The sequence below is a fragment of the Nicotiana attenuata genome, unplaced genomic scaffold, assembly GCF_001879085.1.
Source record: "Nicotiana attenuata strain UT unplaced genomic scaffold, NIATTr2, whole genome shotgun sequence".
Taxonomy (NCBI): Eukaryota; Viridiplantae; Streptophyta; class Magnoliopsida; order Solanales; family Solanaceae; genus Nicotiana; species Nicotiana attenuata.
Window position 1 is genome coordinate 32,149 of NW_017675231.1, and position 15,240 is coordinate 47,388.

The following is a 15,240-nucleotide window of genomic DNA, read 5'->3' on the forward strand; positions in this document are numbered from 1 at the left end:
AAGCAAAGCTAGATACGTCAAGGGACAGTTCTGCTATGGACGAAGTCGGGCCTTAAGTGATCAAGGAGATAACAAGATGATTAATGGACCTTTGAGTTTCAAGAGCTTGGTGAGTTTTTTGTTTAATCACCACAAGTGATGCTTTTATAAAACAAGTGAACACCTTTGCGGCATTTTAGCAGAACCTTTCACAAGCATGACTACTAATCAAATGACCAAATTTCAAACCAAACAGGAATAAATGGCACTGTTCTAAACAACTGCAGTTGTAATTGGCAGAATCGTAAAACTCATTAAAAGATCTTGCACTGTTCTAAACAACTTAGAAAACTGAATAGCAAACACCACTCTATCAAACAAGGGAAACCTTAAAGCAAACAAAATCCGGGTCTAGGCAAGGCCAACATGTCGTCAAATGATCAGATCAGTTCTTAGCAGCAGCAGCCTGCCTAGCACCAAGAGCGAAGAACTCCAAGATCACTTCAAGGGGCATCCCTTTGGTTTCAGGCACTTTCAAGAAAACAAATATCCATGATATAACACAGACTGATAGCATATATGCCAAATACGCCAGCAAGGCCAATAGAGGACAGCATCACAGGTAGTGTATAGGTAACAATAATATCCCCAATCCAGAATACTAGAGCACAGATGGCAATGCAGATACCTCGGACCCGAGTTGGAAATATCTCTGAACAGAGTATGTTTGGAATGGGCCCGAACCCCATAACAAATGAGCAGAAGTACATAACACCACAAACTGTTGATATAGCAGCCTTTGCAACAGTTCCCATACTCACTAAACTTACAATAACTAGAACAATGAGGGCTATAATTAAGATAGGAATTGTGCTTAGCAGCAGACTCCTGCAATACAACAATATACAGAAAGGCAAAGGTAGAAATCAGATTTGCAGGAATCGAGAAACTAAGGACAATAGGACATCCATTCACTTTTTATCCAGCCTTAAGTGCAGGTAAATCTACTATATTTAAGAAAAGAGAAAAAAAGGATGCTAAAATCTATTATGTGAGAATCATTGTGGAGGAGAACCTTATAAATGTGGCCAACCAAACCTACAAACAAAGATGGATGAAGGACCCCTTGTATTAAATGAGTGGGAACGCTTCCCATAGGCATTGAAACTTGCTTGAACTCTAAATCAACAGTGAACTTGAAGCAGGACAGAGTACAAAAAAGGAAGGGATTTCTTTCTCCCTTTAAGATGGCAACAATTTAGTGCATGGGAAGGTTCCTTTTACACTAAGACCCTGGTTTGAATGGGTAGACTCCCACTACATCCTGCTACTATTATATTTTTCTAGTGCTAATAATGGAAAAGGGCACCCTCAACTTCCATCTGTTAAAGCATTGTTATAAATAGAATTGTATTTATGGTGAATGTCTATATTTAGAGAGATTCTAGGGTTCATTGCTTGGTGGCCAAGTCACCCTCTCCCTATAAATAGAGGGTTCTATTCCATTGTAATTCACTCCAAATCAATAAGAATCCTCTCTCTACTTTTCTCTGCAATAGTGTTCTTCTTTTTTTATTATTTTATAACACGTTATCAGCACGAGACTCTAACCAATTGAGTAGAAGCTTTGGGGTTGATCATAATGATTGTCAATTGTTATATGAATTTCCTTCATACTTAAATTCTGGATTTAAGGTAAGTGATTTACCGTATTTTTCTCTTTTATTCTATAATTTGATTTTAAATACAAGCAAAGACGATAAATTTTGATTGTAACTCTAATGAAGTTTGAAAGACATTATAACCACCCAAAGTGGTAAAGTTTCTATGCCTTGCCATGATCAAATTTATGTATGATTATGGGCATAAGAAGTGAAAACCCGTCCCATTGAATTTGCTTCATTCTCATTCCCTTAAGAGAATATGATAGCAATATGTGATAAGTCTGAAAGAAGACAAAATTATTACCGTGAAGGTATCAATGGATGTGGACGTGGCAATAGACGAAATTATAATCGTCATCATTGTGATAATGAGAATAATAAGGATTCTCAAAATAATCCTTCACTCTGTGAAAGTAATATTTGTCATCGATTTGACATGAGATTTTATAAAGCACATATAGATGATTATGGTCCATTCATGATGTGAATGTGACAACATCTTATTTATGAATATATGTTCATTCTTGGAAGAATATGAACGTGCTAGTGGTAGTGAATATACCACACTCACCTCTAGAAGGAGGTTTGAGATGATATAAGAAAATAATGTCATTATTATGGCATGAATGGTCATTGGTCACGTACTTATTGTATGCCAAAATATTTTGGCATTGTGGTTATTAAAAGACAACAATAATGCAAGAAACAGATCTTGCATGTAATTTTGACCATAACCATAATGGTATAACTTTCTCTTTAAAAGAGATATTCACCATATGTATGTTGATGAATATGTGGTAGTACCAAATTAATTGAGAGCTCTGGAAGAGCCAATTATTACTATTTTGGAGAAACACAATTGATTACCAATAAGGTATTGTGTTGTAGTAAGTCTCAAAGAAACTTAGTCAGTTTCCAAAGTATACGCGAAAGCGGTTGATTATATTGAGACTATAAATAAAGGAAAGATTTAATATCTTTTATTACTGCAACTTGTAGCGGGATAATATGTATGTGAAAAGCCACCCGCTTTATTCTCCGGTTTGTACTACACAAATAAAAGAATACCACACTAAAGTGGATGTTTATTGATATAAAAACCCATATCATAATAAACTTGGAGTTTATTGATAATTGCACACGTCATGGTGTAAACCTAAAGTTTATCAATATTGATAATTTATTCAGTTGGCATAATTGGTTTAGCCATATCAATTTAAGTATGATGTGCAAAAATAATAGAGAATTCACATGGGTAAATATTAAAGAACTAGAAAGTTCTTTATGAATTCTCTTATGTTACTTGTTCTCATTAATTAATAGACCAACTAAAATTGGGGTTGAATCCCATGAATGCTGGAAATATCAAAGGTGAATATGGGCCCATTCACCTGCCATGTATACCACATAAGATGCATCTATGAGATGGTTACATGTGCAATTATTATTAACCCGCAACATGATGTTTTGCGAGGTAACTTGCTCAATAATTTAATTTCGAGCATAATTTCCAGATTTTTTATTCAAGAAGTTCATCTTGATAAGTTGGTTTACATCACAGTTCGTTTAGCAAAATGATTTATTAAGTGCCTCTACTTAATAGCTAAACAATTGCTTATGAGAACAAAGTTATATATATATCAGTTTGATATACGTTATATACGAAAGTATATTTTTTTCTCCACTCACAAGTGGTTCAGGGTCAGGAACCAAATAATTCCATCTTATTATTATTGATGTGCGGTGTATATTTTGATTAACACCATAACGCACAAAGGTGGATTCTCAAAGCTGAGGTAACAAGTTAGTTTTTCTAACATGAGGAGAAGACATGATAAACGGTTGAGAAAAGGTTACATGAATTATCATTTGTACATCTAGATCCTCGAATAAGATAATATGAACTTGAAGTTCATAAAAGGATAATTCATGTCATACCACCCTTGTGGGTTGTTCGCAATTCACATGCAATATAATGCAAAGCATGCCAGACACATTTGCTGACCCAAAGGAAGTAACTATATTCTCATTGCAAATGCTCCTATTAAGTCCTAGAAGGACAAAGTCTATGGTAAGCTTAAAGCGTATAGACAATCGGTTTCAAATAAACTTCTTGATAAAGAAGATGAGCAAATGATCAAAATGATCATAATAAAGGAGGCAAGTGATCTAGAAGATCACATGACATAACACTTCATAAAATCTCAAGAGAGATTCAGGTACCTGAAAATATGAATGAAGAGATCTCTATCTTATGTCTTTATGAAAAAAATATTGAAACCGATATAGAATGTTTGTCGACAACATCTATGATAACGCTAAATATATATGAGCATCTTAAGTCTAGAGAAACAATTCAAGTAGAATTGGTTTCACATGAAAGACATGTAGTTTTGGAATTGCAGTTCAAACACTTGAATATAAAGTAAATGGTATGTGCAATCAGTTTTCGATATCTTATATGTCTAGCATGACATGAAAACTTGATATGCATCTAAAGTCCACTATATGGCTTATATGACTTAACTTATATGACAATCCATGAAGGATTTAAGTTGCTTGAAGTATATACAATTCTTGATCTTGAAGTACCACTTCCTCAGTGCAATTTGTGCACAAATGTATCTTGCTATAACTATATGCATGATAATATGATTGCAAGAGTTTTCACCTCTATGTGAAGATATTGAACTGACGATTCCAACAAGATCATATGAAGACAATTCATCTCTATCAAGAATGATGATTTCAAGGTGCAATATATTCATTCAAGTTAATATAGCTGATTTGTTCATCAAATCTCTACCAAAGATCTTTTGAAGATGGTGCACAAGATTGGAATGCAAATGCTCAAGGATGTGAATTGATGCTCTCATCAGGGGGAGTTAATACGCGTTGTACTCTTTTTCCCTTACAAGGTTTTGTCCCACTGGATTTTCCTTGCAAGGTTTTTAACGAAGCAACCAAAAGGCGTATTGTTAGATATGTGTACTCTTTTTCCTTCTCTAGAATTTTTTTCCCATTGGGTTTTATTTTAGTTCAGGTTTTAACGAGACACATTATCTGTTAGTAGACATTCAAGGGGGAGTGTTATAAATAGAATTGTATTTATGGTGAATGTCTATATTTAGAGAGATTCTAGGGTTCATTGCTTGGTGGCTAAGTCACCCTCTCCCTATAAATAGAGGGTTCTATTCCATTGTAATTCACTCCAAATCAATAAGAATCCTCTCTCTCTACTTTTCTCTGCAATAGTGTTCTTTTTTTATTATTTTATAACAAGCATAGAAATTTTTGTGATATCTCCATCACTCCATCTCGAACTAGCAAACAGTCTACTGCAATGGAAATGCATTGTGTCCAAATTCTAGACACATATACTAATGAGGGAATTAGACCTTAAAAGAAAGAAGGGGGTGCCCTTAAAACAAAAAAGAATACCCACAATTGGAGATGAGAAATCAAACCAAAATACTTTGTGAGCCATTTGGAGAAGGCACTACGAAAAACATCATATTCACTCTTGTTCCATAGTAGTTACTCAAAAGTAATTACCTCCTGCCAGAGATATCCATAAGCCTCATGGCAACAGCTATTGAAGGGAGTATTAAGAAATTTGTGATTGCACTTATCAGCAGAGATGCAGAAGCAGAACTGATGCCAAGGTTTGATAAAAGAACTCCTACACCTGCTTGCTCAAGTATTTGAGGAGTGTAGTACATAACTCCATTAATTCCTGAGAACTGCATGAACAGGTGTTAGAAAGGGAAGCAGAAAGTCTTTGATACAGTGAAAACCAAGCTGACTCTAGCATTCCTATGCAAGGATGCTGAATCAAGACAAAGTGAAATAGAAAAATCACTAAGATATCAAAGTAGGAATATCTTTACAATAGTGCCGTTTCTGTATTTAATAGAAGGAGGTTATGACCGCCCAGGCTAAAAGAAATATTCAAATCCGAGGCCGTAAAGGACAACTGTATAGCAGTACCAGCAGGACTAGTAAATACTTCAAATATCAGCAACCAGCATGAAGCATGAGGCATACTCCCTCTCTCGAGAAAATGAATACACCATGCCTGCCTAAAGATTCTTCTTCAATTCTTTATTAAAAAAAAAGGAAAAGAAATAGGCTTGTCTTGTTCAGTTAATTGAATAAGTAAACTACTGTAACCAACGAATCGAGAGAGGGCATACTCCCTCTCTCGAGAAAATGAATACACCATGCCTGCCTAAAGTTATTTCTTCAATTCTTTATTAAAAAAAAAAAGGAAAAGAAATAGGCTTGTCTTGTTCAGTTAATTGAATAAGTAAACTACTGTAACCAACGAATCACTGCTAGTATCATATTTAGAATGCTACCTTACAGAAACTGACTCATTAAACATCATTTTGTATTGACTGAAGTCTCACCAATATCCATCTCTGTGAATGGTTAGCATGAATCAGCCTAATAGTTACCAAGTTCTCGTATTCTTTTGTTGCTCACAATCTATAAAAAAATGCTCAAGATAAATCGTGGCCAATCACAACATATCCACGTCATCCTTTGATCCAGATTCAATTCAAGATGAAGAGTCTAACCCCTTAGGATTCTGCAGAGAAATTTTCTCCAATCCTGACCTATCAATGGATATTTTGATTAAAGGCAGGAATACAGCCCTAATGACAAGGTCTGGAAAGAATTTGTGTACTACATCTTTTGAAGAAATGAATATGCTTCTAGTTAACTCTTAGCTGCATAAGGTCTCCAGAATCACTGTTAAAATAGCAACTGCACCAGATAGACACTCAAAAAGTTTCTACAATAAAGCAAGAAAGCTACTGATCTCAAGTCCAGATTTAAGGAGGGAACATAACCAACCTGCAATAGAGACAGACTGACCTTGGGAATGTACGGAAGAAAGACAGTAGTTACACTATATTCTAGTAATATTAGTGATTACCTGCTGAAGTAGTTGGATCCCCACACCAACAATCAATGCATGCTTGACACCTGGTTCAAATAAATCGCTCCAACTAGGCCATTTTCCAGATGTTTCAGACGGATGAATCATAGCTGGTCCAACATGATGTTGATCCATCAGATCTTTCGAATATAAAGCTGGTTGACTCACCAAAGCAGCAGCACGAACAAATTCACCACCACTAGGCATATCACCCCCAGGAAGAGAAACTAAAGATCCCCTTCGAGTTCCATGAGTTCCACCCTCATGCAAATAGATTCTTTTAAAACCTCCCTCCTTCTTTTCATCATCGCCTTCTCTCTCTGTCCATTTCCATGCAAGCTGCCATCCACCACCAATGCCAGCACTGCCAACTGGTTCACCATCATTACCCTACACCATGCTAAAAAAACTTCCACGAGATGGAGGCGGAACCATGTCATTTTCCATGCTTGTTGCCTGACGAGATATCAGTGGGCTCTGCAAATTGTCATCAGATTCTTCAGCTGCAGCCTCAGATGCATAATCATCGCCCTCTCTGGGAAGGCTTTCTTCATCCCACTCTTCATTTTTTGTTTGATCTCCAGCAACACTAAACATGCTGCCGAGATGCGGAAAGAGCATGCTTCCCTTGCTTCCCACATCCGGAAGCTTTTCATGAACGCTGCCAAATAGAGTGACAACAGGGTCCATGAGGGGCACATTAGGTGCAAATGTGCTTCCTTGGCGAGATGCAACACCAACTACGCTTTGCCCAGTGACAGGCCGTGCAACCAAAGAGTGTCCATGTTCAGGCCCATATAACCTAATATGATCTTTTTGAACACTTGGTTCCTGGTCTTCCGCAAGTTCATTTTCTGGACCAATAATGTACTCCTCCACTGATGTTTCACCACCAACTCCAAGACCCTCAACTAGCAAAGCCATTTCTCCTGTAAATAGAAGCTGCATCAGTATTAACTTTGCCAGTTTCATCAGGAAACCTAAGATCACTGATAAACTAAAGGAAGCCGAGCAGCACTACAGCCAAAGGCACAAGCATGATAAGTTCACAGATACTTTCGGTACACAAAGCAAGATATCAGATTCATTTTACAAAAGCAGGGTAATCTCTACAGAACCAAGCTAGTACAATCACCAAAGTTAACTCTTCTGGCTATATACCCAAGTAAATATTGGACAAAGTGAAACAGTATAGTCCACATGCTTGGCCCATGTAAAAGAATCGGGCCAGCATGTGCGGGGTCCAGTTAAAGACATATTAATAATTAAGTAGATGAATGCATATCTTGTCTAGCTTAAACTTTTAAATGATGTGGTCATGCAATTTAACAACTGTTAACATTAATAAAATCAAAATTACTCCCTCAGTCCCAAATTAGTTGTCTTGTTTTGCTTCTGGAGAGTCAATTTGATTAATCTTCGAAGCTGAATTGGATTAGATCAACTCAATATTCTAAAACTAAAATTTAGATATTGAAGAACGATACGAAAAGTACAACAACTTGCAATTTTGTCATGTCAATATGATGAAAAAACACATTTTATGGTGAGTTAATTGGATGCCTTCCTGTTAACCTTCTAAGTACTGTAATGGGAAGTTAATGCAACTACTTAAATACTAGGATCCTTAGAAGCTATAGAAAGCAGTGTTTGAATACTGTTTTCTTGCATTTCTTTGATGTTCCAACCTCAAAATTTGCATCTTGATCTTTATGATTTGAACTCATCTCCTTGTACACCTTATTTTGCTTGCAGGTTTAGTTTCTCAACTATATTTGGAGCCCCGAGTAAGTATCTGGTTTCTCCTACTTTCACAAAAGTCAAGATAATAACTGTATTTATTTGAATTTGTAGTGTTAAACTTTGGCATAATGGTTCAATTCTGAAAACCTTTCAGGAGAAAACACAGTGAGCACATTGGGACGAATTGTACTGCTTATATGGCTATTCGTAATCTTGATAATTACGTCGAGCTATACAGCAAGCTTGACATCGTTTCTAACAGTTCAACAGCTCGCATCATCTATCCAAGGAATTGAATCCTTGGTAACAAGCAATGATGCAATTGGGTACCAAGTAGGCTCTTTTGCTGAGAACTACTTATTTGAAGAAGTCAACATTGCAAAGTCTAGGCTTGTTCCTCTTGGATCACCAGAAGAATATGCTGATGCCCTTGAACAAGGAAGAGTTGCTGCTGTGGTCGATGAACGTCCATATGTGGATCAGTTTTTATCAAATTACTGCGGGTTCCAAAAAGTTGTCCCAGAGTTTACCAAAAGTGGATGGGGATTCGTAAGTATTTCCTTACTGATATATTATACTCCTACTAACGCTTATAGCGAAGTAATAAAAGGACATGAGTGGCAAAATGACTAAGAGCTAGTCATGTAACATAACCTGAGAGCTTAATCCAATTAATTTTATAGGCATTTCCGAGAGACTCACCCTTAGCTATTGACATGTCAACTGCAATCTTGCAATTATCTGAAAATGGAGAGCTAGAGAAGATTCACAAGAAGCGGTTAAACAGAAAAGTTTGTGGAGGGCAGAGCTCTGAAGCAGATTCAGAACAGCTTCAGTTGAAGAGCTTTTGGGGTCTGTTCCTCATTTGAGGAGTTACTTGCTGTTTTGCTCTGCTTGTATATTTCTGCTTCATGTTGCGGCAGTTCAAACGACATTTTCCTGAATTAACACAGCGTTCTACTTCTACTAGAACTAGAATATCACATTCAATACGGCTTAGGAAGTTCTTGTCTTTTGTGGATGAGAAGGCAGAGATATCTGCAAATAGGTTGAAAAGAAAGCGGATGGAAATGGAAAACCTTTCCACTAGCTAACGCCATTGCTTCTTGAAATGATGAACAATTTCCAAAAGAGAGACTGCGAAACGTTCTCCTTTGATTCTTGTACATCTTATCATGTAACGATGGAATGTTGAGAACATCTAGTGTTCGAATAATTAACCCAATAACTTTGTAATTTAATATAATAAGATGTTAAGTTTTCAGATATTGATGTACAGCTCCACAAATATGGAATAAGATGTTATGTTTTGGGCTATTGATGTGATGAATGTGTTGAATGGTGTTACCCAAGAGAGATTTAGAGAATGTAATATCGTTTATGGGCAAAAGTACAGGATTGCCGAAAGGCTAACTGAATCTTAAGCCGCTTCATCATGTTAGTTGAGCTCATTTTGGTCTGCTTTAACAGTTTATACCTTGTGATATCGACTTCCTCATCTCTTTCTCACAACAAGCCCAATCAGCATTTCAGCTCTAGGTACCTTGGGTTGGGGCAAATTTTGAAGAGATGATTAAATAACTAACTTATTTAAAATGCTTCTTATTTTCAAATATTTGGTTTGATCAAAGATTAATCCTAATAAATCGTGAGTAGCGAGTTTTTGGGTAAGAACCCTCTTTCCTTCAGACTCTTTTACAGGCGTTGGCTCTCACTCTAACCAGTAACCACACACTTTTCTCTACAATGGCTATCTTGTGTCAGTCTCCCCTCAATCTCAATCTCAACCTCATCACCTCCTCACGCAATCCCAATCCTAATCCCTCCTTTAGACTCAATCTCTTTGCTCACTCTCGCACCCTCGTCACTGAGCCGCCGCCGGTTTTCACTTGCGTCAAGTCATTTGCTCCCGCCACCGTCGCCAATCTTGGCCCCGGTTTCGACTTCCTTGGCTGCGCTGTCGACGGCATCGGCAACTACGTCACTCTCCGCGTCGACCCCGATGTTCACCCTGGCGAGGTTTCTATTTCTGACATCTCCGGCGCCGGCAAGAAGCTCAACAAAAACCCCCTCTGGAATTTTGCCGGTATCGCCGCCATCTCCGTCATGAAGATGCACCAAAAAACAAGAATTGGGTCTCCGATGCTCCATCAATCCCCTTATCTTTTGTTGAATAAAGCTCGGATATTTCCAAACTTATACATCCCTATTTCTATTTTAGACATCTCAAAATGTTTTAATGTAATTCAACTGCCAGACAGCTATCAAGCTTCAACATTCAAATTTAATGAACAATTTCAAATTTAATATGCATGTTAAATAAACAACTTAGACTCTATGTCCAATCAAATTTATACGAGATGGACAGGAAAACTTTTATGATTCGATATATAATGCAATGCAAAGTACATGAGAAACTCGTAAGCTGAACATGCCACACTGCTAGAAAACTATGTACAAGGAAATGCAAATGAATCTGAAAAGAATGTTATCACTATATCTATACTTCTCCAATAGTCCGCTAAGAACCATCCAAGTGCAATTCTCTACTTTGTAGAGTTAAACAATTAACAAAAACTGTTCGATTATTGATTGTTTTGTAGGAAATGGATGGCAGCTGAATTTAAGAAGACATTTCAACAACTGTAGAATCAATGGAATCAGCCAGTTACTAAATTCATTGGAATCTTATACTTTGGATGATAGTAAGAGAGATTCCCTAAGATGCAAGGCCGAGAAGAATGGAATCTTTTCTGTCAAGAGCTGTTACAGCATGCTGCAGGAAAAGAGTGATAATTGGGAAGTGGAGTGGCCATGGAAGATGCTTTGGTCATTGAGCAACAGCAGAAGCTAATGCGTTGTCAAAAGTATATATCACCTGGACCTGATTAATGACTTTTTGAAAGTGACAGCAAGACAGGAATCAACATCCAAACTACAAGCAAAAAAGTACCATATTCTCCCATATTCTCTCATAATAAAGTATTCAATTTTCTACTCAGTTTGCAACTAGTGTCAACAGTAAATGTCGAAATCGAGACTTGTACTTCAAGATAATGTCTATCCCAGGCTCCTATCATTTTTACTGGAGATGCTAAGCTTGACCGAATCATTAGCGGGGAGCATGATTTAATCTCAAGACTTTTAGATCAAAATGCCCAGGACATAAGACCACTAAAATCCTATCATTCTTTGATTTCCATTTTCCAGATGAAATAGTTCGAAATTATAAGCTCTTACCCTTTTCAAAAGAATCCTGCACTCCATAGACCCTCAACTTGAAGCCAAATATATCATCCATTCAAAGGACAGTTCACCACTCTAAGTTATTCTAATCATTACCAATTGCAGGTCCTCATGAGACACCACCAAAACATAGAACATATTAACCAACAAACTCCATCACAGAGAAAAACAAAAGGTGCTTCTGGTCCTCCTTCCCCAAAAGAACCTAGAAAGTATGGAAATTGAACAATCATATACTCCCTCCGTTTCAATTTATGTGAACTCATTTGACTGGGCACGGAGTTTAAGAAAAGAGAGAACACTTTTGAACTTGTGATGTAAAATGAAGCACATATATTTTATGTGGCCATAAATCATTGCATAAAGGTAAATTGTTTCCAAATAGGGAAAGAGGTCATTCTTTTTGGCACGGACTAAAAAGGAAATAGGTTCACATAAATTGAAACGGAGGGAGTAGCAATTATAACTATATGTATCAGAAAAAATTACTTAGGTTCTTATGTAGAAGAGAGTTTAGAACTACTCTTATCTAGTTTCTTACATTTGATTGTTGCCACGCATATCTAGTTATCCTTTTGAATGTTAAACTTTTGGCCTACAGTGATAGTGACAAACAAGCAATAGTTTGGATCTTGTACTTGTTTACTTCATCAGTGCTTAGTGGAGATGATTGGTTGGCAACAGCTAGATAATTGTAATTGTGGCAATGCCAAGATGTGGGCAAAAAGTATCCGACAGAGATAAACTAAATAAAGTGGAAGGTTTTAGGTGATGAGGCTCCCTGTCCAAAAATTAGGAAACGAGCCAGACTTTGAGGTGCATGAAAACCTAAATTGATTTCTCTTCTTGAAAGACTAAAAATAAAACTACTTCAGAATGTGTATTGATTAAAAATATTTTTCATGTTTTATTCTTTACATGTAACAAAGTCATTATAAATCTAGTGATTTTCTCTAAAAGAGTACATTCTTTTGATAAGTCTAAACTAACCTATGTAATTTTTTTCATAATGTGGTTTAAAAACCACACAAGAATGTATTCTATAAGGAGTTGCACAGTAGTTTTTCCCCAGCCAAAGTTCCTGGCCTTCGACCAATGAGTGTGATCCCATGTCACAGCAAATCCATGCAGACATTTCATACAAACGGTATGATCCCATGTCACAGCAAATCCATGCAGACAATTCATATAAACGGTATTTACATCACTCCATGCTCCAATATACTAAAAACAAGAGCTGTAGTCGCAAATCTCCCTCTATTCCACTTTATATGACATTCTTCCTATTATGAACGTTCCAAGAATTTTAACACCATTCAATTTCTCTAAAACGTTCACTATTCTACTGTTGCTTTAGCATTTTCTTCCACTCTCACTAAATAAGTCGAACATCTTTGAACTCGGTGATTATAGTGATAACCCAAATACCATCAGATGGAGTAACTTCTACAATTTCATATATAATGCAAAGTTCTTGAGGAAGTCCTAAACCTAACATGCCCCATGCTAGAAAATAAGACCACAAAAATATACAAAATGTATCGAACAGAATGTTGATCACCATACCTATACCTTCTTAAATCATGCACTGTTCGAGTTCTAATACTGCAGTTTAAAATATTCCTCGGAAGAAGAAAGAGTCGGAACCTCTTACTACTCATTTTTTAGAGAGTGAAAGCAAACTAATCATTGGTCCCAATGCCATAGAAACTTGCAATGACATCAAAAAGAAATGAAAATTGTGGATATCAGTTGCAGGGTAAAATCCCTTAAGTATGATTATACTTCAGTAACAAAATGATACAATCAATAAACCAAAATCTAACACCCACGCCAAAATGTAGTGTCAAGATCTATTGCCAGGGATATAGCACATTGACAGATTATTCACAAGTATACCAACCTTGAAAACCATATTGACCTTCAGTCTGTTGTGAACAAGACTGCAAGTGATTCTGACATCCATTACAATGCATAAGGCGACGATGCTCTAGAAGCCATATTAGCAACTTGAGCCTGCATCTGAGCAGCCCTAACCTTTGATGCAGTGGCGCGATGAAAGAATTGCTCGCGTGACAACGACCTAACATTCCTCAAGTACTGATCAAAAGGTATTGTCCCGTCCTGATAGCTTTGTCCAACGAATAAATCACATCCTCAATCGCCAAATCAGATGCCGTGCAATCCAGCATCTGCTTGGAAAGATGATCGCACGGCTCAAACGTTGTATCCACATCCACATTCCCTAAATTTGTCATTTTCGCCTCGTTTTCTCTCAGCCATCCCTCTAATACATCACTATTCATCAGAACCATCTGTAATTGCTGCTCTAAACCCTCCTTCTCGTCCTGCATTTCCTTTAAACCTTCATTCAATCGCTCCTCACGCTGCCTCAACACTCCTTGAGCATTAAACAACCCCTCCATATCAGCCTCCCGTGCTTCCCTCAACCCTAATATATCACTATGCAGCTTAACAACAAGCTTATCTATGGCATTCCTCTTATAAACCTCTGATGGATCGTCCATTATCCTCCCTGTACTACCACTCCCATAAGGTGATTGTGGAAATGCCCGAGGAGGTATCGCAGGCCGAATTACACCACCCGGCCCAACCGGCGAATTATTATTCGAAAAACTCGTACTGGGCGGAGGATGAGGGCTCGGGCTCGGGCTAGGGTTAGGGTTTGGACGACGCTGGGCATAAAGCGGAGGATCACGGCCAAAGAAATGACTCAAATTACGAGCCAATTCGAGATTAGAGCTAGGGTAAATCCAATTCTGCAAATAAGGGATCGACACAACCCCGGACGGGTTCACAAACTGATGCGGGCGCTTGATGATCATGTCGCGCGTGGGATTCACGAACACCAAAGGCGAGTGACGAGGGTAAGATTCCATAAGCCAAATAATAACGGGGATGTTGTACGTGACGTCTTGAGAAACCATCGGGACGGTGCCGTCGGCTTGTAAGAGATTAACGGTGCGGCCGTCGTTGTGAGTGAAAGTAGCGGTTTTAGGCTGAAGTGAAGGGTAAGTTTCGATGAGCGACAACAGGTGCTGCCGGATTAGCCATTTGACGTCTTCGGTGTACGGAAGTGCGGAAGGGCCACGCTGTGAGAGAACGCTACTGAGGAATTGTTGAGTGTATTGGGCGGAATTCGGTGGCGGCATCATCGGAGATCGAGGGTTTTGAGGTGAAAAGTGGATCTGTTGAGGGATTTAAGAGAGAAGAGAAGAAGAGAAAAGGTTGCTTCGAGAGACAGAGGTGTTTGGCTAAGCTTATAAGTTAGGTCAAATTGGCACTTTTTGGCTTATCTACGCGTTTGGTAAAATTAACACTCTGTTTGGATCATTGTTCCCTATCGTTTTATAATGTATTGTATTGTATCGTATCGTATCGTATTGTACCGTATTGTTTTATGAATATAATGTTTGAATAGATTGTATCGTTTGTGATTATTAAATAATATTTTGTTAGTTGGTTTGACTGTATCGTACTGTACTGTAACTGATAAGTTTACTAAAATACCTTCAATTGTTTAAGTATTAAATTTATCAAAAATTATGCATAAAAATAATTTTAAAAAACAAAACAGAAGAAGGCAAAACATAAGAAAGCAAAACAAAGGAGCGAGACAGAAAAAGACAAAACAAAGGA

The 15,240-nt window shown here is 37.5% G+C and overlaps 2 pseudogenes across 2 annotated transcripts; both read right to left on the bottom strand.

Annotated features, from left to right (window-relative positions):
* Nucleotides 1-206: 206 nt before the first annotated feature.
* LOC109219825 lies at nucleotides 207-9,652 on the bottom strand (annotated as a pseudogene). The gene is made up of 4 exons (XR_002066994.1): nucleotides 9,037-9,652; nucleotides 6,589-7,520; nucleotides 5,199-5,386; nucleotides 207-867 (listed from the first exon to the last, which is right to left on the bottom strand). The product of XR_002066994.1 is annotated as a monosaccharide-sensing protein 2-like (transcript).
* On the bottom strand, nucleotides 7,434-14,841 carry LOC109219826 (annotated as a pseudogene). The gene is made up of 2 exons (XR_002066995.1): nucleotides 13,484-14,841; nucleotides 7,434-7,520 (listed from the first exon to the last, which is right to left on the bottom strand). The product of XR_002066995.1 is annotated as a protein ELC-like (transcript).
* Between the last annotated feature and the right edge of the window lie 399 nt (nucleotides 14,842-15,240).